This window comes from Camelus dromedarius, unplaced genomic scaffold (assembly GCF_036321535.1).
Source record: "Camelus dromedarius isolate mCamDro1 unplaced genomic scaffold, mCamDro1.pat HAP1_SCAFFOLD_20, whole genome shotgun sequence".
Taxonomy (NCBI): domain Eukaryota; kingdom Metazoa; phylum Chordata; class Mammalia; order Artiodactyla; family Camelidae; genus Camelus; species Camelus dromedarius.
The window spans coordinates 355,672-382,441 of NW_026989806.1; the positions used below are offsets into that span (position 1 = coordinate 355,672).

The 26,770-nt window shown below is 36.5% G+C and overlaps 1 long non-coding RNA gene across 7 annotated transcripts; it reads left to right on the top strand.

The window, feature by feature from the left end:
• The first annotated feature begins 1,166 nt into the window (after positions 1–1,166).
• Positions 1,167–26,770, top strand: LOC135320811 (uncharacterized). Of its 7 annotated transcripts, XR_010380137.1 has the most exons (5): positions 1,167–1,299; positions 3,352–3,401; positions 4,705–4,791; positions 23,149–23,194; positions 25,521–26,770. It is a non-coding gene; the product is annotated as an uncharacterized LOC135320811 (long non-coding RNA). The 7 variants fall into 7 exon arrangements; XR_010380138.1 differs by lacking the exon at positions 23,149–23,194; XR_010380136.1 differs by lacking the exon at positions 25,521–26,770 and having other exon boundaries at positions 23,149–24,788.

Here is a 26,770-nt window from a genome sequence, read left to right on the forward strand (position 1 = left end):
CTTTCTGCAGAGCCAGCAGCCAGGTGAGCATGTACCATGACTTCCTCCCATAACCCTGTGAGGTTCATGCCTGTACAACCCTGTCTGTGAGAAGAGCAAAGTGAAGCTCAGAGATGTGTGGGAACATTCCAAAGATAAACAGATTAAGGTGGGATTGTCACCACCATGCTGTGCTGGGATAGGCACTCAACTGTCACACTGCTCATGCAGGACCTGCTGGGAGCAGTGAAGGCCTGATAGGAGCACAGGAACACTGTGATGGAGGTGACGTTTCTACCTGGGAGAGCTGATACTGGGGACTCTATGTGATTCTTTTTTGTGCTTGCTTTGAGTGTCAGCATGATACTGTCCCATCTGGGAACAGGGCTGTCCCCTTTCCACACCGGCGCACGAGGAGAAACATGTTCACACTGGCATCACCATAAGCCACCAGCAGGATCAGGATCTGGAGCTCAGACCAGATAATCTCAGCACCTCAGCAACTGGTTCAAGAAGAGGACCTGATTGCCCGCCTGAAAAATTTCTAGCTTTAAAAGTATATTTAATTACAGGGAGTGATAAATAATTGATCCATTCAAAATATTCTGTTATCTGAAGAACAATAGCACCTCTGCATTATAAGAGCAATATTTCAGCTAGCCATAAATAAACATCAATACAGGTATGAGAAAACAGGGTGTTAGAAATTACAAAAGGGTCTCAAGATTATGCAGGTCAGAACTGAGAACTGTCCAAAGCATGGGCTGCATGACATTCCTTCTAAGCTACCTGAGGCTTGGTCTGCTTCTGACATGGAACAGACGGTTCTGAGAAAACCACACTCCTCAGAGGACCCCAGGGTGTTGAGAGATTTGGGTTTGGATTCCAGACCAACCCTGATCATCTCTAAATATGGGATTTGAGACTCTTCTGCATCTGATCCAGGCGTGGTTCCAAGGAGCGAGGCATGATCCAGGCAAGAGAGCAGACATGGCTGGATCAGAGCATCACCAGTGACATTAACAAAGACACCAGGGCACTAAGATTTCCAGTGATTTAGCATCATGGCTGGGACGGGTCATGTGTTCTCCAGTGAGTTCTGAACATCCAGCATTGCCCTCAAGGACCAGCAGGGGGCGCGCGAAGCCAACATTTCTTAGATGGTGGGGCGCATGCGCATTCCGCGACAGACGTGGTCGGCGTCTTCCCTGGGGGCGACGCTCCTTTTCCTCAGGGCGGAGCGGGCGGCGCCATGGCGGCTTCGGGACCGCGTGGCCCTCGTTCCTGCAGGAGGAGGACGCTCCTCGCTCGCTGTCTGAGGTAATGCCGGTTTCCCCGCACGCTAAGCCAGCTTCACACCGGGGTGTGTGTGGACCTGGCCGAGTTGGGTTTCCAGTCCAGGAGGGAGGGGACTGGTGCGCTGGCGGACCCGCTTCGACTGTTGTCCTCACCTGCTGGGAGGGGGTGAGGGTCCGCTTCCACCGGGGCCACGGGGTTGTTCGCGCCCCTCATTCTCACTGCCTGGGTCCCCCCCTTCCCCGTGTGGTCGGAGGTGTTTACACCACAGGTCACGGGCGGGGACTCGGGTGTAACGTGAAAGGGGCTGAGAAATTACTGAAACAGGGAAAGAGGTGTATGAAAACACATTATATTAACTTTTATATTTTGTGTGTCAAAGTCAGAGTTTATTATGCTTTTAATTTCCTGTCTTTAAAGGAATACAATTATTTATTTTGTACTTAAAATATTTTATATTTAAAATGTGCTTCTTAGCTTATCTCATTTTCAAGTCAAAATATTGCCACGATTGAGATTTTCTCATAATGAGAAGGAAAAGCCGGGCTGGACTAACAAGCTAACTCTTAAATCTAAGTGTAATAAGTGTCAGTTTACTGATCTAAGTACTGCTGGGCTAACTCAGAAATCTGAAGTTTAATAAGTGTTGGTTTACTGGGCTAACAAGTTAACTCATAAATCCTAGCTCAACAAGTGCCAGTAACTGGGTTCTGGCCAGCAGAAGTCCCACTGAGACTGAATGAATTACTCAAGACTCTGTGGAAAAAGTCAAGAGAGGGAGAGGGAGTCGGGAGCCAACTCCACGAGCCTCTCAAATGCTCCCACATTTATTGTGTACAATCAAAGGCAAAATCACTAACAGTTGTGTGATGGAATACAGGAATTTAAGGAAAGACAGGGTGGGATTGAGATTGTAGAAATCACTACAAAGTGAGTGCAAAGGCTTTGTTTATCTTTAGGGAAGTCATGGGAAGAGGGGAACAAGATATATCCTTATAGATATGTTAGAAAAGGCCACCAGCCCAGCCAGCTCCTTGTTTTGGGCATAGAAGACTATCTAACAGCAGACACACCCAGTGTTTATAGCTGAGGGCCTGGGTTGTTGCTTTGCAATGAGCAGAGTTCTATCTAAAACCTCAACTATGCAAGCAAGGCATTGTCTCTGCTTTTTACGGCCAGGAGACTGGCATGTGGATGCACAGGTGCCTGTTTGCAAGGCAGTTAACTAAGCACATTTGTTCTTCTTTAAGGAGATGAGTGGCTGGGGTCTGTTACAATTTGTTAACCCAATCATGGGCTCCCAAAAGTAACATGCTCTGTTCCTAATAGATAAATTCCAGTGTACTGATTCCCTGCTTTTGCTGTTAACACCTTATTGGCTAATAGCCCCATGCTTGCAATTAACTCTATAAAGCCTAATGCACAAGTTTTGGAGGTGCTCAGAGCTTCAGAGCAGAAGCCCCTCTGAGCCTGCCAGTGTAATAAATCTGAGTATTCCAACCCTCCGAGTGGTGCTTGTTTCTTGGCTGGCCTGTTGTTTCCGTAATATTAATACAGTGACAGTATTAAATATATGTAAGTATAAGCTTATTGAAAAACCTTTTGCAGCATTCCAGGGTGACGAGTTTTGTTAAAAATAATACCTAGGCCACTACCAAATTCTTACAAGAATGTAATTTTAAAAATTGTGAATTACTTTTATAAGTTCCAAATACAGTGGCGATTTTTAAAATACCAACCATTGTACATACTGCTTAAGACCATTTGAGATGAAATATATTCAAAGCTAAATCGTCAGAATATTTAAAAGGCAGGACAATGACTGCTTTTCATTGCAAATACATTTTCTCCTAATAAATGCAAAATATGAAGTTATTTAGCTTAGATTTCTATACCTTTGTTCAAAAGGTGAAATAAGAATATAATCTTTTTTCAATTTTAACCCTTTCCCATAAAAATTGGTATTTGTATTTGTAGAATCTTAATTTCCCTTTCATTTTTTTCTTTTGATTTATTTTCTTTAACAGAGAGTGCTTTCCTATGTCTCGTTAAAGTTTTTTTATTCTCCTATTCTAGATCCAAGTCACTTTCTGACACTGAGAGTAAACAAGGGGAAAGGCCTTATAGTAAGTGTGCAACTTTTGATGTGGTCAGGAATTTTTCTTGGAGAAATCTCTTTACAATTTCTGCTCAGATCACAGTATTATCCCATTATGAAAACTGAATACAAAATTGTAATCTGTTTACACCAGGACGCTTCCAATTTTGGCACAGCACATTTCCTGATATTTTACATTAGATATTAATACAATATTTGATTTTATTTAAATATTGTACACTAATACATATTTTATATATGAATATCTGCTGAATGCCATTAATTTGCATGGGGTGGTAGCTGATTGCATTTGATCTTTCTGACCATTAGTTATTCTTAGGTGTGTCTAAAGTACTTCTTAGAACACAAATTTGACTACCACACCTCTCATAGAATATTTTAAAGGTTATTATATTTTAAATTATAGAAGCAGAAATGTTATCCATTACGTTTATGAAATGATTAAGTCACAATTTGGTAAATGATTAAGTCACAATTTGGTGTAATCATATTCAGTGGAGGAATGATGGCTTCTACGTCTTTTTACATCTGCCACAGTTGCTTCTCTATACTATTTGTGACCATGAGCAATTTTATGGCAACGTGATCTTTTTCCAATTCTATTTTTTTCTTTTATTTCAGTACAATCAGTAAAGCTTTCCTTTGCAGTGATGGCATTGTTTTTAACATGAAGATACCTTGTCATCTGACACATTTGTACCTGATGGGCTACTACTCTTGTACAGAGCAAGGAAAAGCATTTTCATATCTCCATCTGTATTCTAGATCTTATCTAATTTCTTAGAAGCATTTTATAATCATTTTTAGTTATTTTAATTGTACTAAACACAGAAGAACAGATCACTTTTTATCTTTACCTACCTCATCACCTAAATGGACACAGATATGATAATAACATGTGAGTTTGATGAAATTGAGAAACGTTCCAGGGTTTGAGCTTCAAGTATTTTTATGTGATTTTCTAAGAGGTAATTAATTTCTGGCACAAAATATGGAATTATCTAAAACCACTTGCAGGGTTGTCTGTCATTTTGTCTTATTTGACTTTTGTCAATAGCTATCAGCTAGGACCTGGTGAGTTTGAATATTTTAAAAAACATTTCTGATTAGAAAACATCAGGAAGAAACATTGAATATTTATGTTCACGACTCTGGTATCATTATTGTAATGTGCTATTTGTTTTGGTGTATATTTGATTTTGTTCCAGTAGTGTGAAATGTAGGCATGGGTACAAAATTAAAAACAACAAAAAATTCTTGAAGTCAGTCACAATGAATTATTAGTCATTTTATTTTTATTTTATAAACAGGCCATTTGAATATGTTCAGCCATGAAGTGAAACAGACTCACTTAATTCTGAGTCCTGAGAGACAGTGACCCAGACACAGCCCTACCAGTAAGTAATGTGGTGAATTGATACAGATATATATTGTGAAATGATTATCACAATAAGGATACTTCCATAAACTCATAAAATTCCCTTTTGTGGTGAGAATTTTTGAGATCTGCTCTCAGTAACTTTCAGATAAATAATACAGCATTGTGAGCTGTAGTCACCATGCTGTTCATGAGATTTCCCAGAACTTAGTCATCTTAAACATGGACGTTTGTACTCTTTGAGCATCTTCTCATTTCCCCACTCCCAGGCCCTGACAACCACCACTCTGTTCTTTGTGTGAATTCGGCTGTTTTTAGATTACACGAGTAAGTGAAATCATGCAGCTCTACTTTTTCTTTTTTCACAGTCTGCAGTGTGTTGATTTGATCCACTTACATACAGCAATGTGATCACAAACAGATTTAACACCTCTCACATGACTCACAAGTATAATTTTCTTTATTTTTTGTGGCAAGAATATTCACAAGATAGTACCTTAGGAACTTTGGAGACTGGTACAGCACTGCAGTCTGTAATCACTGTGCTGTGCATTTGATCTGCATGACTTATTTATCTTCTGGTTGCACATTTGTACCCTTTAACATCTCCCCGTTTCCTCCACCCCGACACCTAGTTACCACCATTTTACAATTTGTTTCTAAGTGTTTGCTTGCTTGTTTTTTGTTTGTTCATTTGTTTTTGTATATCTGATATCTTACGTTTGTCTTTTCTCTGTTTATTTCATCTCACCAAGCATAATACCCTCAAGGTCAATCTGTAATATCACAAATGGCAGAAATTCCTTCTTTCATAATGCAGAATAATATTCCATTGTATGTCAATGCCATTTCTTCTTTATCCATTCTTTCATTGTTAGACACTCAGGTCATTTCCATATCTTGGCTATTGTGAATAATGTTGTAATAAACATGCGAATGCACCTATCTTTTCAATACCCTGTTTTCACTTCCTTCAGATGCACACCAGGAAGGAGGACTGCTGGAGCATATGGTAGCTCTGTTTTTAATTTTTGGGTAACCTCTATAGCTTTTCCATAGTGGTTGAACCAGGTTACATCCCCACCGACAGTGTACAGGGGTTTTCTTTTATCCTCATCCTGGCCAGCACTGTCTCTTGTCTTCTTGGTGATGGCCTTTCTGACAGGAGGGAGGGGATATCTCATTCCACTTTCAATTTTCATTTCCCTAATTGTTAGTCATGTTGAATATCTTTTCATGTACATTTTGTGTATTTGGGTGTCTTCTTTGGAAAAATATAAATTTAGATTCACTGCCCATTTTTTATATTGGATTTTCTACTCTTTTTTTTCTTTCTTTTTTTTTTTTTTTTTGCTATTGTGTTATATGAGGTCCACGTATATTTTGATATTAACCCTCCATCCAATATATGATTTGCAAAAATTCTCTCCTACTCTATATTAGGCTTTATATTTTGCTGATTATGTCTTTTGCTGTGCAGGATCTTTTTAGTTTGATGTAGTCCCACCTGTTGATATTTGCTTTTCTGGCTTGTGTTTTGGGGTCATATCCCAAAATTATTACCCAAACCAGAGTTAAGTATCTTCTTCTCTATGTTTTCCTCTAAGAGTTTTAAAGTATGAGGTCTTACATTTCAGTCATTAATCCATTTTAAATTATATTTGTGAGTAGCGGAAAGTAGGTGTCCAATTTCATTTTTCTGCTTGTGGTTTTCCAATCTTCCCAGCAACATTTGTTGAAGATGCTAGAGTTTCCTCATTCAAAATAGCATTAAAACCAATAAAATACCTAAGAATACACTTAACTATGGAAGTGAAAAATTTGTACTTTGAAAACTATAAGACTTCTATGGAAAAAATTGAAGAAGACAAAACAAGTGGAAAGATACACTGGGCCAGAAGTATGGCTAATGGAACAGAAGAATAAAGGTTAAAATGTCCATAATACCCAAAGCCATTTACAGTTTCAGTGCAATTTCTATCAATATTCCAACAGCATTTTTTACACATGGAGAGAAATAAATCTTAAAATTTTTTTATGTGACTACCAGAGACCCAGACACCAGAGCAATCCTGGGAAAGAACAAGTTGGGAGTCATCACACTTCCTGATTTAGAACTAAATCACAATGCTACAGTATGAGAAACAATGATATTGGTATTAAAATACACACATGGTTTAAATTAACTGTATAGAGGACCCAGTAGTAAACCCCTGTATCCTAGGTCAACTACCATTTGAGATGGAAGTAAAACACGTTCAGTGGGCAAAGGATAGTCTCTTTGACAAATGGTGCTTGGACACCTGGCTACTACTTTTAATTTTTGACAGAAATTCCATACTGCTTTTCCTAGTGGCTGTGGTTATTTACATTTTTACCAACAACACACAAGGATTTTCTTCACATCCCTTCCAATCCTTGTACTCACTTGTCTTTTTTGACTGTAGCCATTGTAACAGTTGTGATAAGGTCTCGTGGTTTTGATTTGCAATTCCCTGATGATTAATGACAACCTTTTCATGTTGGACATTTGTACGTTTTCTTAAGGAAAATGTCTATTCAGATATTTTATTCATTTTTAATTGGATTTTATTTTTTGGGCTGCTAAGTTGTATGAGGTATTTATATACTTCATAAATACCATTTATCAAAAGATGGTTTGCTAATAGTTTCTCCCATTCCATATGATGTCTTTTAAGTTTTTCAAATTCTTTTCTATGCAGAAGTTTTTACATTGACTTAGTCCTGCTTGTTTCTTTTTGCTTTTGCTTTGGTTGCCTGTACTTTGGAGTCATATCTAAATAATCATTATTTACAAGATCAAGGTCAAGGGGATTTTACTCTGATTTTTTTTTATGGTGTTTTATGATTTCAAGTCACAATTTGACTATTTTATTGCGAGATATTTTTGTGAGTAGTGTAAGATGGGGTCCAATTTAATTCTTTTTTATTCATTCGACTGTACCAGTTTATATTTTGACTGAAAAATTAAACAAGTGTTACCTTTTCTTCATATTCTTGCAAATTTTCATTTTCTTTTTTATAATAGCCATTCTAACAGGTGTGACGTGATGTGTCATTGTGATTTTGATTTGCATTTCCCTGATGATTAGTGATGTTGAGCATTTATTCATGTACCTATTGGCCATCTATATGTCTTTTTGAAAAAAAATCTACTCAAGTCCTTTAGCCTATTTTTAATTTTTAATTTTTTATTTTATTACTATTATTTTATGACTTACTTATATATTTTATAAAAAAAGTTTTTTGATTAAATAATGGAAAAAAAATTGCCTGTATGTTATTTTATTCTGTAGTTGCTTTTTAGTTTGCTGATTATTTGTTTTGCTATGGAGGTTTTTTTGGGGGCTTTTTTGTTTTGTTTGGTTTGGTTTGGTTTTTTTTGTTGTTGTTGTTTTTTAAATTTGCTGTAGTTCCACTTGTTTGTTTTTGCTTTTGTTACTTGAACCTTTGGTGTCATATCCAAAAAATATTTGCCAAAACCACAGCAAGGAGCTTTTTCTTTACATTTTCTTCAAGTAGTTTTAGTTTTTGGTCTTACATTTAAGCCTTCAGTCCATTTTGAGTTAATTTCTGTGAGTGCTGCAAGAAAGGGGTCCAATTGTATTCATCTGTAGGCCATTATCCAGTTTTCCTCCGGCACAATTTATTGAAGAGTCTATAGTTTTCCCTTTACATTTTCTTGGTTCCCGTGTGAAGTACTTGTTGACACTATATAAGTGGGTTTGTTTCTGAGCACTTGATTGTTTCATTGGACTTGGTCTCCATTTTTTACTGTTACCTATCATTTTTGATTACTATAGTTTTGTAATAAAGTTTGAAATTAGGAATTGTGATATCTCTAGATTAATTATTTGACCAGGTTGATATGGCTATTAGGGGTGTTTTGTGGTTCCATACAAGTTTTAGGCTTGTTTTCTGTATTTCTGTGTAAAAGTCATTTGAATTTTGATAGGGATTGCATTGAATCTATAGACAGCTTTGGGTGACACAGACATTTTTACAGTTTTAATACTTCCAATTCATAACCATGAAAATTTTTTCCATTTATCTTTTTTTCAGTTTTTTTTTTTTTTAAATCAGTGTTTTGTCATTTTCACTGTAAGGATATTTTACCTACTTGGTTTAATTTATTCCTAATTTTTTTGATGACATTTTAAGTATGAATGCTTTTGAAACTTATTTTTCAAATTGTTTATTGTTGGTATATAGAAACACACTGCTCTTCACATGTTGATATTTGTATCTTGCAACTTGACTGAATTTGTCTATTATTTGTAATAGGTTTTTGATGGAATCATTAGGATTTTCTACATATAAGATCATATTAAATGCAAACAAATAGTTTTGCTTCATCCTTTTCAATTTTGATTACTTTTATGTATTTATCTTGCCTAATTGCTCTGGCCAGGACTTCCAGTATTATGTGGTAAAGGAATGGTGAGTGCACATTTTCTTTATATTTTTGTCAGAAAACACTTCACCATTGAGTATGATGTTTGCTGTGAATTTGTCCAGTATGACATTTATTATGTTTACTTACTTACTTTGTATAGCAATTTGTTGAGGTTTTTTATTATTTGTTTGTTTTTTTATGAAAGGTTGTTTAATTTTTTCACATGTTTTTCTCCATCAATTGAGATTACCATACGATTTTTATATTTCATTCATTAATGTGATGCATCACATGTTTGATTTACATAGGTTGAATTGTCCTTGGATTTAGGGATAAATTCCACTTGACATGGTATGTGATCTTTTCAATATACCATTGAATTTGATTTGCTTATATTTCATTGAGAAATTTTGCATCTATATTTATCAGTAATACTTGCCGGTTTTTTTTTCCCCCTTGTAGTGTTCTTATCTAGCTTTGATATCAGGGTAATGTTGGACTCATCAAATGAGTTTGTAAATATGCCTCCTCTTCATGTTTTTAAAAAGTTTGAGATGACTGTATTAATTCTATTTAAATGTTTGGTTGAATATCCCAATGAAACTGTCTGGTCTTAGCCTCTTCTTATTTTTTTTTTTTTTTTTTTATTACTGATACAATCTTTTCATTCATCATTGGTTTGTTCAGATTTTCTGTTTTGTTTATTAGTCAGTTTTGGTAGTTTTTATATTTCTAGAGTTTATTATTTCCAGGATATCCGAGTTATTTGTGTTTATTTGTTGATAGTCACCTATTATAACCTGTTGTATTTCTGTTGTATCAGTTATAATATTGCCTCTCATTTCTGATTCATTTGCATATTGTTTTACCCTTTGTTAGTATAGCTCAGTTTGTCAATTTTACCATTTCAAAAACAACCTCTAGCATTGATGTTTTCTAATATTTATAGTCTTTGTTTATTTATTTCTTCTCTCACATTTGTTATTTCATTTCTTTGCTACTTGTGAACTTAGTGGGATTTTTTTTTTTTTGCGCTACTCCCTTGAGAAGTAATGTTGTTTATTTGCAATTCTTTTTTCTTGTCATACTAATTTGTTGTAATAAACTCATAATTCTTTTCATGGTATTTTATAAGTTTTAGTAAGTTGTGTTTCCATTTTCTTTTGTTTCAAGATTTTCTTTTAATTTCAAGAAAATTATTGTAAAACTGTTTTAAATTACCCACCCCCTGTTTTATTGAGATATAATATGGTGCTGTTTAAGATTCAAATGCATATTATAATGATTTGACTTTGATATATTGTGAAATGATTATCACATAAGATTAGTTAACATACATCATCTAAATGTAGATGCAAAAAACAAAGGAAACCAAATATATTTTCCTGTTATGAGAACACTTGAGGTCTACTTGCTTAACAGCTTTCAAATATACCATAGAGCACTGTTAACTGTATTCACGTTGTACATAACATTTCAATACTTGTTTATCACATAACTGGATGTTGGTACGTTTGGACTTCCTACACCAAATTCTCCCTCTTCCCACTGCCCACCTTTGGTAACCAAAAATGTGATATTTTAATTTTTGTTTATTTTTTTCACATATAAATCAGGTCATACAGTATTTGTCTTGCTCTGCCTGACTTCTCTTACTTAGCATGATGCCCTCAACGTCCATCCATATTGTCACCAATGGCAGAATTTCCTTCTTTATATTGCTGAATAATACTCCATTGTCTAAATATAGCACAACTTTTATATGCAAGCATTTGTTGATAGGTCGTTATCATCTCTTGGCTGTTATAAATAATGTTGCTGTGAACATGGGTGCAGATATCTCTTCAACATAATGTTTTCAATTATTTTAGATACATTTCCCAAATGTGGAAATTCTGGGTCATATGGTAGTCTTGTTAAATGTTGGGGAACCTCTCTAGTGTTTTTCATAGAGGCCAAACCAACTCATCAGCCAATCAAAAGTACACAAATGTTCCCTTTTCTCCATATCTTTGCTAGCGTTTAATAGTAAGCCTCTTGTCTTTTTGATAAATTCATCCTAATAATCCTGAGTTGAAATCTCCTTGCGTGTTTGATTTTAATTTCCCTAATGTTTTGTGATGTTGAGCACATTTTCATGTATTTGTTGGAAATTCATGTATTTTCTTTGGAAAAAATGTATTTCCAGGTCTTTTGCACAGCTTTTAAGTGGGTTATTTGTTTTGATGCTTTTGAGTTGTATGATATGTATTTTGGATATCAACTCCTTATTAGTTATAAGATTTTTAGATTTTTTTTCCCCATGATATAGGCTGTCTTTTCATTTTGTTGATTGTCTCAATGTGTAGGAGATTTTTAGTTTGATGTAGTTTCATTTGTTTTTTTTTTAATTGTTTATGCTTAAAGTATCATCAAAAATAATTTTTAAGACCTGTGTTAAAAAGACTTTTACTGTTTTCTTCTAGGAATTTTATGACTTCCAGTCTTATATTTGCCTTTCTTTCCTTTATACTTAATTTTCAGAGTGGTGTTAGATAGAGGTATAATTTTATTCTTTGGCATGTGAATATAAAATTTTCCAAGCCCAGTTATTAACAAGACTGTCTTTGCTCCACTGAGTCTTCCTGACCACCTTGTCAAATACTGGTTGACTTTACATGCATGGGATTTTATCTTGACTCTCAGTTCTATTCCATTGTTTTTATGGCAGTACCATGCTATTTAGATTATTATAGCTTTATATTATAGTTTGATATAGAGTGCAATATCTCCAACATTGTATGTACAAGGTCTTTTGTGGTTCCTTATAAATTTTTGTATTTTTTTTCCTACTTTAAAAAATGCCACTGGATTTTGATAGGAATTAAATCAACAGATGGCTTTGGGTAGTATGGACATTTTAACAATATTAATTCTTCCAATCCATAGGCAAGGGATAACTTTACATTTGTCTGTATGTTTTAGTTTATTTCTTAGAGTGATATATTATCTCCTTGGATGAATTTAGTCATTATTTTATTGTTTTTGATGCTGTTATAAATAGAATTGTTTTATTTCTTTTTCAGATAATTTTCAGTGTATAGAGATATGACTGATTTTTGCATTTAAAATTTTTATTCTGCAAATTTACTGATTATGCTGCTTAGTTCTAATGGGATTTTGGTGAAGTTTTTAGGACTTCCTATAGATATAATCATGTTATCTTAAACTAGAGATATTTGTACTTCTTATTTTCCAGTTTTGATGACTTTCCTGTCTCCTCCTTACCTGACTGCTCTGGCTAGGACTCCAATTACTGTGCTGAGTGAGTGGTGGGGGTGGGCTCCTTTGCCTTGTTCCTGACAGTAGGGGAAAGTTTCAGACTTCCACTACTGAGTATGTTTTGAACTGTGGCCTTGAGTTACATTCATTTTATACCTAGGTTGTTCAGTGTTTTCCTGTATCGATTGATCATTATATTTTTTCTTTTGTTCTATTAATGCGATGGCATCACATTTATTTGATTTGCTAGTATGTATTCAGAATTTTAAAATCTACATTCATCTGGGTTATTGACCTAAATTTTCTTCTCTGGCAGTTTGAAAGCAATGCTAGCCTTGTAAAATGAATTTGGGAATTTTCCTTCTTTGTCTATTTTTTAAAAGACTTGAGGATTGGCATTAATTCATTACATATTTGGTAAAATTTACCAGTGAAACCGTCTGATCTTGAGCTTTTCTTCATTTGAAGAGATTTGATTACAGATTTATTCTCCACAGTGTTAAATGGTTCGTTTAGATTTTCTATTTCTTCCTAATTCCCTCTTGGTAGGTATGTTTCTGAGAATTTTTTTTTTTCCATTTATCTAGGTTGTCTAGTTTATCTGCATGTAGTTCATAGTCATTTATTATCCTTCTTATTTCTGTGGTAGAGTTGCAATGTCTTCTCTCTTATTTATAATTTTGTTGATTTTGGTCCTCTCTCCTTTTCTTTGTGTAGTGTAGCTAAAAGTTCAAAATTTTGTTTATTTATTTAATGAACTAGCTCTTAATATTGCTAAATTTTACTGTTTTTTTGTCTATCACATTGACTTCTGCCGTAATCTTTATTATGTTCTTCCTTCTGCTAACTTTGGCTCAGTTTGGTCTTTTTCCAGGTCCTTGAGGAGAAAAGTAAGATTGTTTATTTGAGCTCTTTCTTATTTCTTAAGTTAGGCATTTATTGTAATAAATCACCGTGTCGGAATTGGTTTTGCTATATCTCATGGGCTTTGGTATGCTTTGTTTCCATTTTAGTCTGTCTCAAGACACTTTGTTATTTCCTCTTAAATTTATTCTTTGGTTAGGAGGGTGTTGATCAATTTCTATATGTTCATGAGCTTTCCAGTTTTCCTCCTCCTACTGATTTCTAGTTTTATACTATGATCAGAGAAGACATTTGATATAATTTCAGTCTTGAATTTGTTGAAATTTGATATATGACCTAATATGTGGTCTTGTCTAGAAAAAAAAATGTGTACACTTGAGAAGAATGTATATTCAGCTTTTGTTAGACAGAATATTTTATATATGACTGTTAGGACCATTTGATCTTTAGTGTTGTTCATGTCAACTGATCCTATATTGAACTATTGTCTGGATGATCTATCACTTGTGGAGAGTGGGGTGTTAAAGTTCTCAACTGTTATCATACTGTAGTTTATTCTGCCATTTAGCTTGTTTTTGCTATACATATATGTAGTTGCTCTGATGTTGGATGCATAAATATTTATAATCGTTACATTTTTTGGATGGATTGACTCCTCTGTCATTACATAATGACCTTCTTTGCCTCTTTTGACCTTTGCTAGATTAATGACTTTTTGACTGTTTTAGGTGTAGCTCACCCCTTTTTTCCCTATTTGTTTGAAGTATCTTTTTCCATCCCTTCACTCTCAGTCTATGTTTTTAAAGACAGAAAATAAATAAAGAAATATTTACTTGAGCTACATCTTTAAAGAAATAGACCTAACAGACATATGCACAATATTCCACCCAGTAGCAACAGAATGCAAGTTCTTCTCAAGCACACAAGAAACATTCTCTAGGTACGTCATATGTTAAGTCACAAAACAAGGCTCAGCAAATGTAAGAAGATTGAAATCATATCAAGTATCATATCTGACAATAATGGTATAAAACCAAAAGTTAATGACAGAGGAAAATAGGAAATTTCACAAATGTGTGAAAATTAATGTGCATACTCTTTATAAACTATTGGGTTAAAGAAGATATCAGAAATGAAATAAAAAATATTGTGGGGTGATGTCACCAGAATGGCAATGTAGGTCATTACAGACTTTGCTCCCCCTCAGAAGAACAGCTTACAACTGTTCACAGGCAGGACAGCACTGAGAATACACTATAACAAGGGGTGAGGCTGAAGCATCGTGTGCACCATGTAGACAAAGACAGACCATAGTAGAAGGACATAGATGGACACACTTGGGTTCATAATCTGAGAGAATGCAGATACATTACAAGTTATTTTAGATAAAGACAAGCACAGAACTTTTTGTTTCAGATTTTCTACAGTACTGAGAAAAAACAGAATCCACAGTGACACTTCTGTGCAAAGTTGAGAAAGTTACTTTTGAGACTGTTAAAAAAAAAAAAAACAGAAATAATCTGTAGACATAATATATGTTCCATAACTGTGTTTACATGATTTACCTCATTAAATGGAAAATATATTGTTAAAAAGAAGACATACATCAACCAGATTTATTTTGATTGTCTTCCTGTTAATCGTGGTTCACCATTTGTATTATAGGACTCATGAAGTAGTGACATATTCAGTGAAATCTACATATGGGATGTTCCATTTATGATACACATGTTGAGAAACTTGAGCTTTGGGTGTCACTGAACTCTTCAGCATGGAGTACTAATTACTAATTAAACTACTCTATTATGGAGTAAATTCAGAAGTTCCTTGGTGAGTAGCCAATTACATGGGACAGAAGCCATTGTTGAGGAAGTGACATTACTTAAAACCCTACATAGTAGAGGCAGGATGTGTGAGGATAAGTGTATCCTGAGGGGCAGGGGCAAGGTAGACAGGGAGGGAATGAGGTTTCCAGAGGGTTGAGGTGGATACTGGAGAATCAGTGAATAAACAAAGAATAGTAAATCTGAGTAATTTCAGAGAGGCTTCCATAGAGGTGGAGAGTGAAATACACATGTGTTAATCAGGGCCTCCTGGGTTTCAGGGTTGGGGGAATTGAGTAAGACTCTAAGTAGCATGGATTCATTAACATATGAAATTCAATGACTTTATTTACTTGTATGTAAATTAAGAGAATTCATATTTTCTATATAAGCAGCAGCATGTAAAGCCATATTAGTTCTGAATCTGGGAGAGGAGAAATGGTCTCTGTTTCTCTTAGAGCACAGTGCCAGGTGATGGTTAGGGGATTTGTGGCAGGTGAGCCTGGGTATTGTGGAAAATTAAAATGTCGTGGCTTCTTTCTCCTTTTTCAGTTGTGTTTTAGTGCTTGAACTTTTTGTAAATGAAAATCCAGAGACTGATGGAGGTTAGCTGTGATCCTGACAGAGCAATCACAAAGAAGCAAGTCCTTCCTCTTTCTCTGTTGCCAGTAGGTGAGCAGGCTTCTCCACAGGCCTGAATCTTCTCTATAAAACCAAGAAGTAATAAAAGATTTAAGGGGCTCTGGTTATGTTTCCCTAGGTCCCTGAGATGTTTTGTGGCCCAGAAATTGAATATTCTCCTTCCCAGTATTTGTGCTGTTGAAAGTCTTCACATTACACCAAAATGAGAGTGGCTGTCTTTGTCTCAGTCCCTTGGGCACAGGAGAAAGATGCCTCACTCACGGCTGATTGGCATCTGATGTGCATTAGTCATTTGGTGAACACAGTGGAGGGAGACTGAGGAAGCAGAGGCTCACTGTCTAGTTGTGCTGGTGTATGTGTCAGAATGAGGTCAGCTGAAAACAGCACAGGTGCAGGAGGCACAGAGGACAACAGCAGTGCTCCTGTGAGTGTGGAGCACGGAGGGTAGTGAGGGGTCAGCGATCAGACCTGAGTTCAGTGTCATAGTTTTGATTAGTAACTGCATCCTCTGAAAATGGCTGCCAATTTTAAATAAAATACTTATCTTCCCTCTTGTACAAATCCATCCAGTTTTCATTTTGTAAGTAAACTTCGTTCACATTTAAACACTGGAAAACAATGTAGAAATTATATTTTTTCCTTAAATATGGCTGTATGTTGAGAGAAACTGCAGTGGATAGAGCAGCACATAGGGTCCTGTGGAAATTTTTGAAGGACTGAAATACCTGAAACTTATTGGAAGATTCTGTTACTGTCAGACCAGTGGGAGTGAGTGTGACCCTGGGGAAGCAATGCTGAATGACCATCAAAGCCGAGAGGTAGAAAGAAATGGGAGACCTCAGGTCACTGGAGGGTCAGAATAGGGCCATCTTTCAGTGTAGAAGTCCCTGGAGCCACAGGCTTGTGATGCTGACTTTGTCCACATGTCTGGTAATGGACATCTGAGGTGTGTAGTTAGAGAATCTGCACCTGCTAACCCCAAGATCTGCATGAATCCTGTTCAGTCATGTGCAGGGCTGGACATTGCTTCTGAATTCTCTGTGATTGAAGTGAGTAATAGACATTCACAATTAATTCACTGATTTCTATACAGAACACTTTAAACATGACCTCAGTTTAAAAATCAATACTCCTAAGCACTTAGTAAAATGTTTCACATGAAAGGTGTCCTGTTGCATGTAGAGGTATAATTTGCCATTAGTCACAGTTAATAAGTCATAAATAACAGACATCTGCCTTGTGATGAGTCTAGTTTTATCTAAAAGTCTTAGGGAGAAGAAGTGAGTTATGCTTTCTCAAATTCAAATTTTATAATCAGCAGTTCTCTTGATTTTGCCTTTGACCCAGTGGTTTTTGAGATTGTGTTATTTAGTTTCCTCATATTTGTGGAGTTTTTTAATTTTGTGCTGTAATTGATTTCTCGTTTCATTTCATTGTGCAACAAAAGATTCTCGGTATGATGTCAGTCTTCTTCAATTTGTAAGGTCCCTTTTGTGACATAACATGTGATCTATCCTGGAAAATATTTTGTTTTCACTTGAAACAAGTGTGAATTATTCTGCAACTGGATGAAAAGTTCTGTGTATGTCTGTTAGGTCCATTTGTCTAAAGTGTTGTTTAGGTCCACTGGTTGTTTATTGATTTCTGTCTCAATGTTCTATCCACTGTTGAAAATCAGGTATAGAAATGCTTACTATTGTATTGCATTAAATTTCTCCTTTCACATCTGTCAATGTTTGCTTTACATATTTAGATGATCTGATATTAGATGTGTATAAATAATTGCAATTGTTATACCTTCCTAGTGAATTGACATGGTTATAATTACATAATACATTTTTTGTCCCATTTTTGGCTAAAAGTCACATTTGTCTGGGATAAGTATAATAGCCTCTCCTGCTTTGTTTTGGTCACCATTTTCATGGAATATCTTTTACCATCACTTTACTTTCAGCCTATGTGTGTCCTTAAATCTAAGATGAATTCTTGTAGACAACATATAGGTGGATCTTGGCTTTTTAATCCATTCAGCCACTATGTATCTTTTTATTAGGGGGTTTAGCCCATTTACAGCTAAAATAATGTTTGCTCAAGAATGACTTACTGTTGTCATTTTTGAACTGTTTTCTGTTTGTCTTGCAGTTTTTCTCTTTTTCTTTTCATGTCTTCTTTTGTGTTCCATTGTTTTTGGTATTAATATGTTTTTATTTCTTTTCTCTTTTTTTGTTCTCTACCACAGGTATATTCTTTGTGGTTACCGAGGGGCTTGTTTGCAATACGTGTTAGTTATAACAGCCTATTTTAAGTTGACAGCAACTTAATTTCACTTGCACATAAGAAGCCTCTATCTCTCCATTCATATTATATGCTACTGATATCACAGTTTACATACATCTACTTCTATTATGTATCTAGCAATCTAATTTAGTTATAGTTATTTTAAATCTTTCATCTTTTAACTTTTATAGTAGTATTAGTAGCAATTTGCTACCATCATTATAGTAATAGAGTATTCTGTTTTTCTGTATATATTTACCTTTACCATTAAGTTTCAGTTTGTCTTCTGCTCTTGTGTTGCTGTTTAGTATCCTTTTCTTCCAACTTGAAGACTTCCCTCTAACATTTCTTTTAAGAAAGTTCTTGCTAAATTCCTTTAGGCGTGGTTGTCTGAGAAATTCTTTCTCTGTCTCTTTTTCTTTTTTCTTTTTTTTTTTTTTCCTTTTTTTTTCTTTTGTGGACAGGTGTAGTATTCTTAGTTGGCAGTTTTTCTTTACCTTGCAATATTTTGGCTTATGTTATCTCAGTCTTTTCTGGCCTCCAAAGTTTCTCCTGAAAATATCAAGTGGTAGTTTTATGGGAATTACCTTGTATTTATATAACAAGTTGATTTTTCTCTTGCTGCTTTCAACAGTCTCTATTTGTCTTGAACTTCTGACAATTTGATTATAGTGTCTTGGTGTGATTCACTTTGAATTCTCTTACTTGATGTCCTTTGGGGTTTCTGGACCTGGATGTCTGTTTTATTCCTCAGGTTTGGAACAAAATTCAGATATGATTTATCTCTATATATTTTCTGCTTCTTTCTGTCTTCCTCTTGGCCCTCCAATATTTTGTCTTTGGACTGATTGATGTTACATAATTCCTTTAAAGTATTTTCACATTATTTTATTTATTTCCCCCCCCCTTTTTTTTTCATACATTACTCCTTTGACCTCAGAAAGAATCTTTAGGAACACTATTTTGAATTTTCTGTTGGGTATATCGCTTATCTCCATATCATACAGTCATTGTTTTTGGAGTGTATCTTTGTTTTCATTTTGTTTTTTTTTTTTCCTTAGGGTATATTCATTATTTCTTCATTTTTCTTGACTCCATGTTAGTTTATTTGCCTTAGACCAAATAGCCTTCTCTCCCAATCTTCAGAGTCTTGCCTTACGTCAGAAATGTTTGGCACAAGTCAGCCCAGCCAGTTTCTAGGTGCCTCTCAAACCTTGTTCTTGCTCATAGTGCCTTTTTTAGGTGCTCCCAAGAGACTGAGGTACTGTCAGTGCCCCAGGAGAGGCAAATTAGAAGCCAGCCCTCAGGCAGCAATTGGACAAGCTGGGGCACTGCATGTGTAGCCTGACACTGTCTGTAGAGAAGGTAGGAGCTGGTTTCTATTGCTGGAGCAAGCTGGGGGGGTAGTTGTGGGAAAGCCTGCAGGGCCATGAGGAACTGCCACTTTGTTCTCTGCAGACTCCAGGAAACTAATGAGTGCTGGGCTCCATTTGCTCTAAGTGACATACAAGCTAGAGGACAGAGTCAGGCAGTAGCTGGAAAAGTCAGGGTGCTGGATGTGCAGTCAGACTCCTTCCAGGGAGAAGCTGGGCCATGGTAGTTTTTGCTGGGTCAAGTGAGGGGCAGAAGCTGCAGGGATTACCCCCCTGCCAGCTCAAGCTCACAGAGGGCCCTGCCAGCTTCCAGGGAGAGGAGTGAGTTAGAATGTAGACTTTGGACAGCAGCTGGGAGGGTCAGCCCATGAGATAGATGTGCAGTCTAGCTCCTTCCAGAGAGAAGCTGGAAGTTGATTTTTATTTCCAGCTCAGTCTACACTAAGCCATAGGAATATCTGCTGGAAGAAAAACATCTTGAAAACTGAAAACATTCACGGTTTCACCAGAGCAGAAAGATCACTCTGATTCCAAGACAAAATAGTGAGACTCTTTTGTTGCCAGTGCAGAGAGAACTGAGAGCAAAGACAGAGTTAAGAATGCTCAGTGTTTTCAACTAGAAAGGAACTAGATGACTCCACAGTTGATTGAACTATATTTTTTTGTCAAAAGCAATCCAATAAATGTTAGCTCCACCAGAGAAATCTAAGTTCTATGTAGAAAAGGGAAATATCTGCTCTTTCTACTATGTTATTTTAATTTGCACAGCTTAATGCTTACAGTATTACACTTACTTAGTAAATCTTTAATCCACTTACTCATTCATGCAAGAAATAATCACTGACTTTCCAGCACTGTTTTGTGTCTTAGAGATTGAATACAAGAAAGAACTGAGTACAAGAATCATGATCAGGAAGGCACCAGTGTAGTGATGGACAAACTAGATGTAAACACCTTCAGACAGCTGCCGTGGCTTTGACCAGACATGAATGGGGGCTGATTGAGGTCTGAGGTATGTGGAAGCTTGTCTGGATACTTAAGTAAAGAAGTCTTTGTTGACAGACTCACTGAGACCAGATGGCTGAAGTTTTCTAGCAGCACATCTCTGAAGAATTTTCTCTGGGATGAATCCACAAAAGCCTGTAATTCTTGATGGAAATCCACACCACTTCATTCAGGTCACTATTTTGTAAAAGTTCACAGATACTCGGGTTCTGATGGGGCTTCCCTGACCAGTTCTGTGTGCAGAGAGTTGACATGATGGTGCTGGGCAAGGGGACTTTGTGTACAGTTGGCTCAGACCTTGTTTGCTGTTTCTGTGCGGACTTTTTTTATATCCTTCAGATACAATCAGGGATATATAGACACTGGAAAATAACAAATGTTTATTGACAAAATTATCACATGAGGTATAGTGTGAAATACCCTGGACATGCTCAGATAAACTCATGACTCTTTATTGGTTATTATAAATTTTGAAAACATGTAACAAAGCTGTATTTTTCACTAATTTTAAGTGCATAAGGCAGACAGTGTCAACAAACTGCTGATTCTTAACTATAACTGTGGATAGATCAGCCTGATAGAAACCTCAAGTTTCTCATCTGTGAAACGACTCAACAATTATTTAGGAATTTAAAGAATTCCAGTGTGTTTATATGTAAAGTGCCTTCTATATAGCAAATGCACAATAAATAAAGTGATAAATCTGATATTATTAAAATGACAGAGAGCCTTCCAGCAATGCTCAGAATACTGCAGGACTAAACAGGCTTCACGGTGAATTCAGGGTCTGCAGGTGTAACCTCTCTCATCTCTGTACAACTCAGATGTTCATTAAAAGGCATAGGACATACAATTCAGAAGCATAAGCCAGAAGCCCATGAGACTTCTGTACTGAACGGTGGCCCCAGCCTAACCCCTCTTCATTTTCTCTGTGGTCTCCAAACATTAGTTACTATTGTCTGATTTGTATCTTCATTCAGTCTATTTGTGAAAAGGTAATAGAAGCCTCTCGACTTAATCTAACTGAAGCTGGTCTCTCCAGATCTTCAATAATTTCCACAGGTCCCTAAATTGTATTTCATATGCTATTCTTATTACGTTTATGCATTTTTTTAATTGAAATATAGTCATTTTACAATGTTGTGTAATTTGTGGTGTTCATAATGTTTCAGTCATATATATACATATACATACATATTTTTGTCTTCATATTCCTTTTCATTATAGGTCACTGCAAGATATTGAATAGTTCCCTGTGCTTTACAGTATGAACTTGTTATTTGTTTTATATATAGTAGTTAGTATATGCAAATTTCAAACTCCCAATTTATCCTTTACCACTCCCTTTCATCCCTGGGAACCATAAGTTTGTTTTCAATGTCTGTCAGTCTGTTTCTGTTTTGCAGGTGAGTTCATTTGTGTCTTTTTTTTTTTTAAGATTCCACTTATAAATGTAGAAATTTTCTATTTCTGGCTTGCTTCACTTATAATGATGATCTCCAGGTCATCCATGTTGCTGCAAATGATATTGTATATACACATTATTTACAATATATATATATATATATATATATATATATATATATATATATATATATATAAAATTGAGTAGGATTCCATTGTAAAAATTTATCACAATTTTTTATCCAGTCATCTATCAATGGACATTTAGGTTGTTTCTATGTCTTGGCTGTTGTAAATAGTACTGCTGTGAACATTGGGGTGCCTGTGTCTTTTTGAATTATATTTTTCTCTAGATATGTGCCCAGGAGTAGGATTGCTGGATCACATGGTAACAAGTAATTTTTAAATTAACTTCCATATTGTCCTTTAAAGTGGGTACACCAATTTACATTCCCACCAACAGTGTAGGAGGGTGCCCTTTTCACCACATCCTCTGCAGCGTTTATCATTTGTGGACTTTTTAATGATGGCCATTTGACTGGTAATAGGTGAAACCTCATAGTAGTTTTGATTTGCATTTCCCTAATAATTAGTGATATTGAGCATTTTTTCGTGTGCCTGTTAGCCATCTGTATGTCTTCCTTGGAGAAATGTCTATTTAGAAGAAATATCTGTCTTCTGCCCATTTTTAAAAATATACTTTTATTTAAGTATAGTGAGTTTACAATGTTGTGTCAATTTCTGGTGTACATCACAATACTTCAATAATATAGGAACAACATATCTTCATTTTCATATTATTTTAACTATAAGTTACTACAATATATTGAATAGAGTTTCCTGTGCTATACAGTATAAACTTGTTGTTTATCTATTTTATGTACAGTAACTAGTATCTGCAAATCTCAAACTTTAATTTATCCCTTTCCACATCCTTATCCACTTGGTAACCATAAGTTTGTTTACTATGTCTGTGAGTCTCTTTTGGTGTTGTAAATAAGTCTGTTTTGGTTTTGTAAATAAGTTAGCCTTTTTTTTTTTTTTTGATTCCACATTTAAGTGATATCATATGGAATGTTTCTCTCTTTCTGATTTACTTCACTTAGAATGGCATTTTCCAGGTTTATCCAAGTTGCTGCAAATTGCATTATTGTATTCTTTTTTTATGACTGAGTAGTATTCTATTGTATAAATACACCACAACTTCTTTCCAGTTATCTGTTAGTGGACATTTAGGTTGTTTCAACGTCTTGTCTACTGTAAATAGTGCTGCTATGAAAATTGGGGTGCATGTATCTTTTTGATTGAAGGTTTCCTCTGGACATAAGCCCAGGAATGGGATTGCTGGATCAGATGGTAAGTGTATTTTTAGTCTTTTGAAGACTCTTCATACTGTTTTCCACAATGGCTGCACCAAACTACATTCCCACCAATGGTATAGAGGATACCTTTTCCTCCAAATCCTCTCCAGCATTTATTCTTTGTGGACTTTTGAATGATGACCATTCAGACTGTTGTGAGGTGATACCTCATTGTACTTTCAACTTGCATTTCTCTGATAATTACTGATATTGAGCATTTTTTCATGTGCCTTTTGTCCATTTGTATGTCTTCTTTGGAGAATTGCTTGCTTAGATCTTCTGCCCATTTTTTAATTGGTTATGATTTTTTCTTACAAAGTTGTATGAGCTGCTTATATATATTGGAGATTAAGCCCTTGTCAAATTCATCTTTTACAAATATTTTCTCCCATTCTGTAGGTAGTCTTCTTGTTTTGTTTATGGTTTACTTTGCTGTGACAAAACTTATAAGTTTAATTAGATAGGTCCCATTTGTTTATTTTTGCTTCTATTTCAATTGCTTGGGTAGAATATCCAGGAGAACATTACTGAGATTTATGTGGGATAATGTTTTGCCTATGATTTCCTCTAAGAGGTTTATAGTACCTTGTCTTAGGTTAAAGTTATAAGTCTTTTAGAGTTTGTCTTTGTGTATGGTGTGAGGGAGTATTCTAACTTCATTGATTTACATGCAGCTGTTCAGTTTTCCCAGTACCACTGACAGAAGAGACTGTCTTTATTCCATTGTATGTTCTTGCCTCCTTTGTCAAAGATTACTTGACCAAAAGTTTGTGGAATGATTTCTGGGATCTCTATGCTCTTCCATTGATCCATATGCCTGTTTTTGTTCCACTACCATGCTGATTTGATTAGTGTAGCTTTGTAGTATTGTCTGAAGCCTGGAAGGATTATTCCTCCAACTTTGTTCTTTTTCTTCAGTAATGCTTAGGCAGCTCTGGGTCTATTTTGATTCCATATAAATTTTAGTATGATGTGTCCTAGTTCTGTGAAATAAGTCCTGGGTAATTTGATAGGAATCACAGTAAATCTGTAGATTGCTTTGGGTATATGGTCATTTTAACAATATTAATTTTTCCAATCCGAAGAATATGGGATATCTTTCCATTTCTTTAAATACTTTTAATTTCCTTAGCATTTTGTAATTCTCCACGTATAAGTCTTTAACTTTGTTGGTCAGATTTATTCTTAAGTTTTTTTATTTTTTTTTGATACAGTCTTAAAAGGAATTACTTCTTTACTTTCATTTTCTGATATTTCATTGTTAGTGTAAAGACATGCCTCTGACTTACGGATGTTAATCTTGTATCCTACTAATTTGCCAGTTTCTTTTATCAGCTATAGTAGTCTTTGTGTGGAGCTTTTAGGGTTTTCTATATTTAGTATTATGTCATCCATGTATAATGCAATTTTACCTCTTCTCTTCCAGTTTAGAACTGTTTTAATTTCCTTGTCTAATTGCTATGGCTAGAACATCCAATGCTATATTGAATAGAAGTGGTGAGACACAACATTCTTTTCTTGTTCCAGATTTTAGTGGGAAGGCTTTCAAATTTTCAACATTGAGTATTATACTGGCTGTAGTTTTGTCATAAGCAGCTTTTACTATGTTGAGATACGTTGCTCTATAGCCACTTTTATAAGAGTTTTTATAATAAAAGGTTGTTCAATTCGTGTTGCCTTCTGTCTTCTGTCGGAGAGCGGATTCTGTCAGGTATGAGTCGAGAGCTCTGTGTCCGCCCGCCAGCCCGCCCACCCGGCCCCATCTCGAACGGTGGTCTCTATCACGTGTTCCGTCAGGAGCAGGCACTTTCTGCTTGTTTTTGGAACTTGCTGTCGTGATTCCAGGTTCTGGGCCTGTCCGGATATCTCTTACAAACAGAAATGCGTGCGTTTTCCCCTTTCTTAAATTGTGTTTGTTTGTTTACTTATTTATTTACTTACTTACTTACTTACTTACTTACATTTATTTATTTATTTAGGCCTTTTTTTTTTTGGTTCTTGCTGCTGTTGTTGCTTTCGGTGGTTGTTTGTTTATTCGGGGAGGGGAGGTAATTCGTTTCTTTTGCTGGTTTGTTGCCTGACTTAGTGATTGCCTGACTTACCGACTTCCTTATTGACTTGAACGGAAGTCCTGAAGATCGAACCCTGGACCTCGCGCGTGCTGGGCAGGCACTCTGCCGCTGAGTTCTACGCTCCATCCTCCCCCTCGCCCCCTCCCCCATTTGGGGGAGGAAAAAAATAATTTTTTTTTTTCCTTTTAAACTGAAAACGTCCGTTTGGGTCTCCTGCACGTGTTTCATCCCTGGTTTTCTGGCTTCTAGGAGGTGGAGTTGACCGAGTTCTTGGACTGTTGAGGAGAGGAACCCCTGATGGGCTGCGGTTGTGCTTTTTCTACGGTGTTTTTGTTTTTGTTTTTAAACCCCAGAGTAGTTCTACAACTTGATTTCCCTTTGGTGGTGGGTTTTGTCGTTTGTTTTCATGTTTCCTTTCTTTCTTTCTTTCTTTCTTTCTTCCTTTCTTCCTTTCTTCCTTTCTTTCTTTCCTTCTTTCTTTCTTTCTTTCTTTCTTTCTTTCTTTCTTTCTTTCTTTCTTTCTTTCTTCCTTCCTTCCTTCCTTCCTTCCTTCCTTCCTTCCTTTCTTCCTTTCTTCCTTCCTTCCTTCCTTCCTTCCTTCCTTCCTTCCTTCCTTCCTTCCTTTCTTCCTTCCTTTTTCCTTTCTTTCCTTTCTTTCTTTCCTTTCTTTCTTTCCTTTCTTTCCTTTCTTTCTTTCCTTTCTTTTCTTTCTTTTTTTTTTTTTTTTCGGATGGGGCTACAGTTTCCTTGTCCACGTGGACTGTGTCAAACACACACACCGACACACACACGCACACCCAGACACGCGGATGCGCATGCACAGTGTTGCTCTGTGTAGATGCACTGAACCTCGATTTACCGAGCGGGTGGCTATCGACTCGCCCCCCCCGAACCCCCGCCCGCATTTTTTTGTTTTCCCTCCTCCTTCCTGCGGTTGCGGTCAGCCGTGCTGGCGTCCGTGTTCTCACGACCGACCGCGAGTGCGTTTTCCCCACGCGCCCGTTTGTTGTCTTTGGGCTTTGTCGCGATCTGTGCCGAGATCGATTTCTCTTTCCGCTTCGATGGGGTTCGCGGTCTTCATCCTTTCTTTTCTAGCTTCTGGGCTTTGCCTGTCTGCTTTCGAAAGACCTCCCGCATTCGAGAGGACGGACTCCAAAGCCGATTCCTGCGTTGTTCTCTGAGCGCTCGCCTGGTTTCGGTTTGCCAGCCCCCGCCTTCCCTCCCTCTTCCCCTCCTCCCCTTCCCAACCTCCCACCCGGGAACCCGGGATCTCGTCCTGGTCGCTCTGGGCCACCCGCGGCGTCGGCCCCGGCCCCGCCGGCGTGTCCGTGTGATCTCCCCCGCCCGGGGAATCGCGTGGGGAGCGCGTCCCCTTCGCGGCAGCCGCCCGGCCGGCCGGCCGTGTCTTGCCAAACCCCGGCTCCCTCCGTCCTCCCCGCCCTGATCTGGTGCCGGGGTCGCGTCGCGCCGCGTCGCGTCGTGTCGCCTCGTGTCGTGCC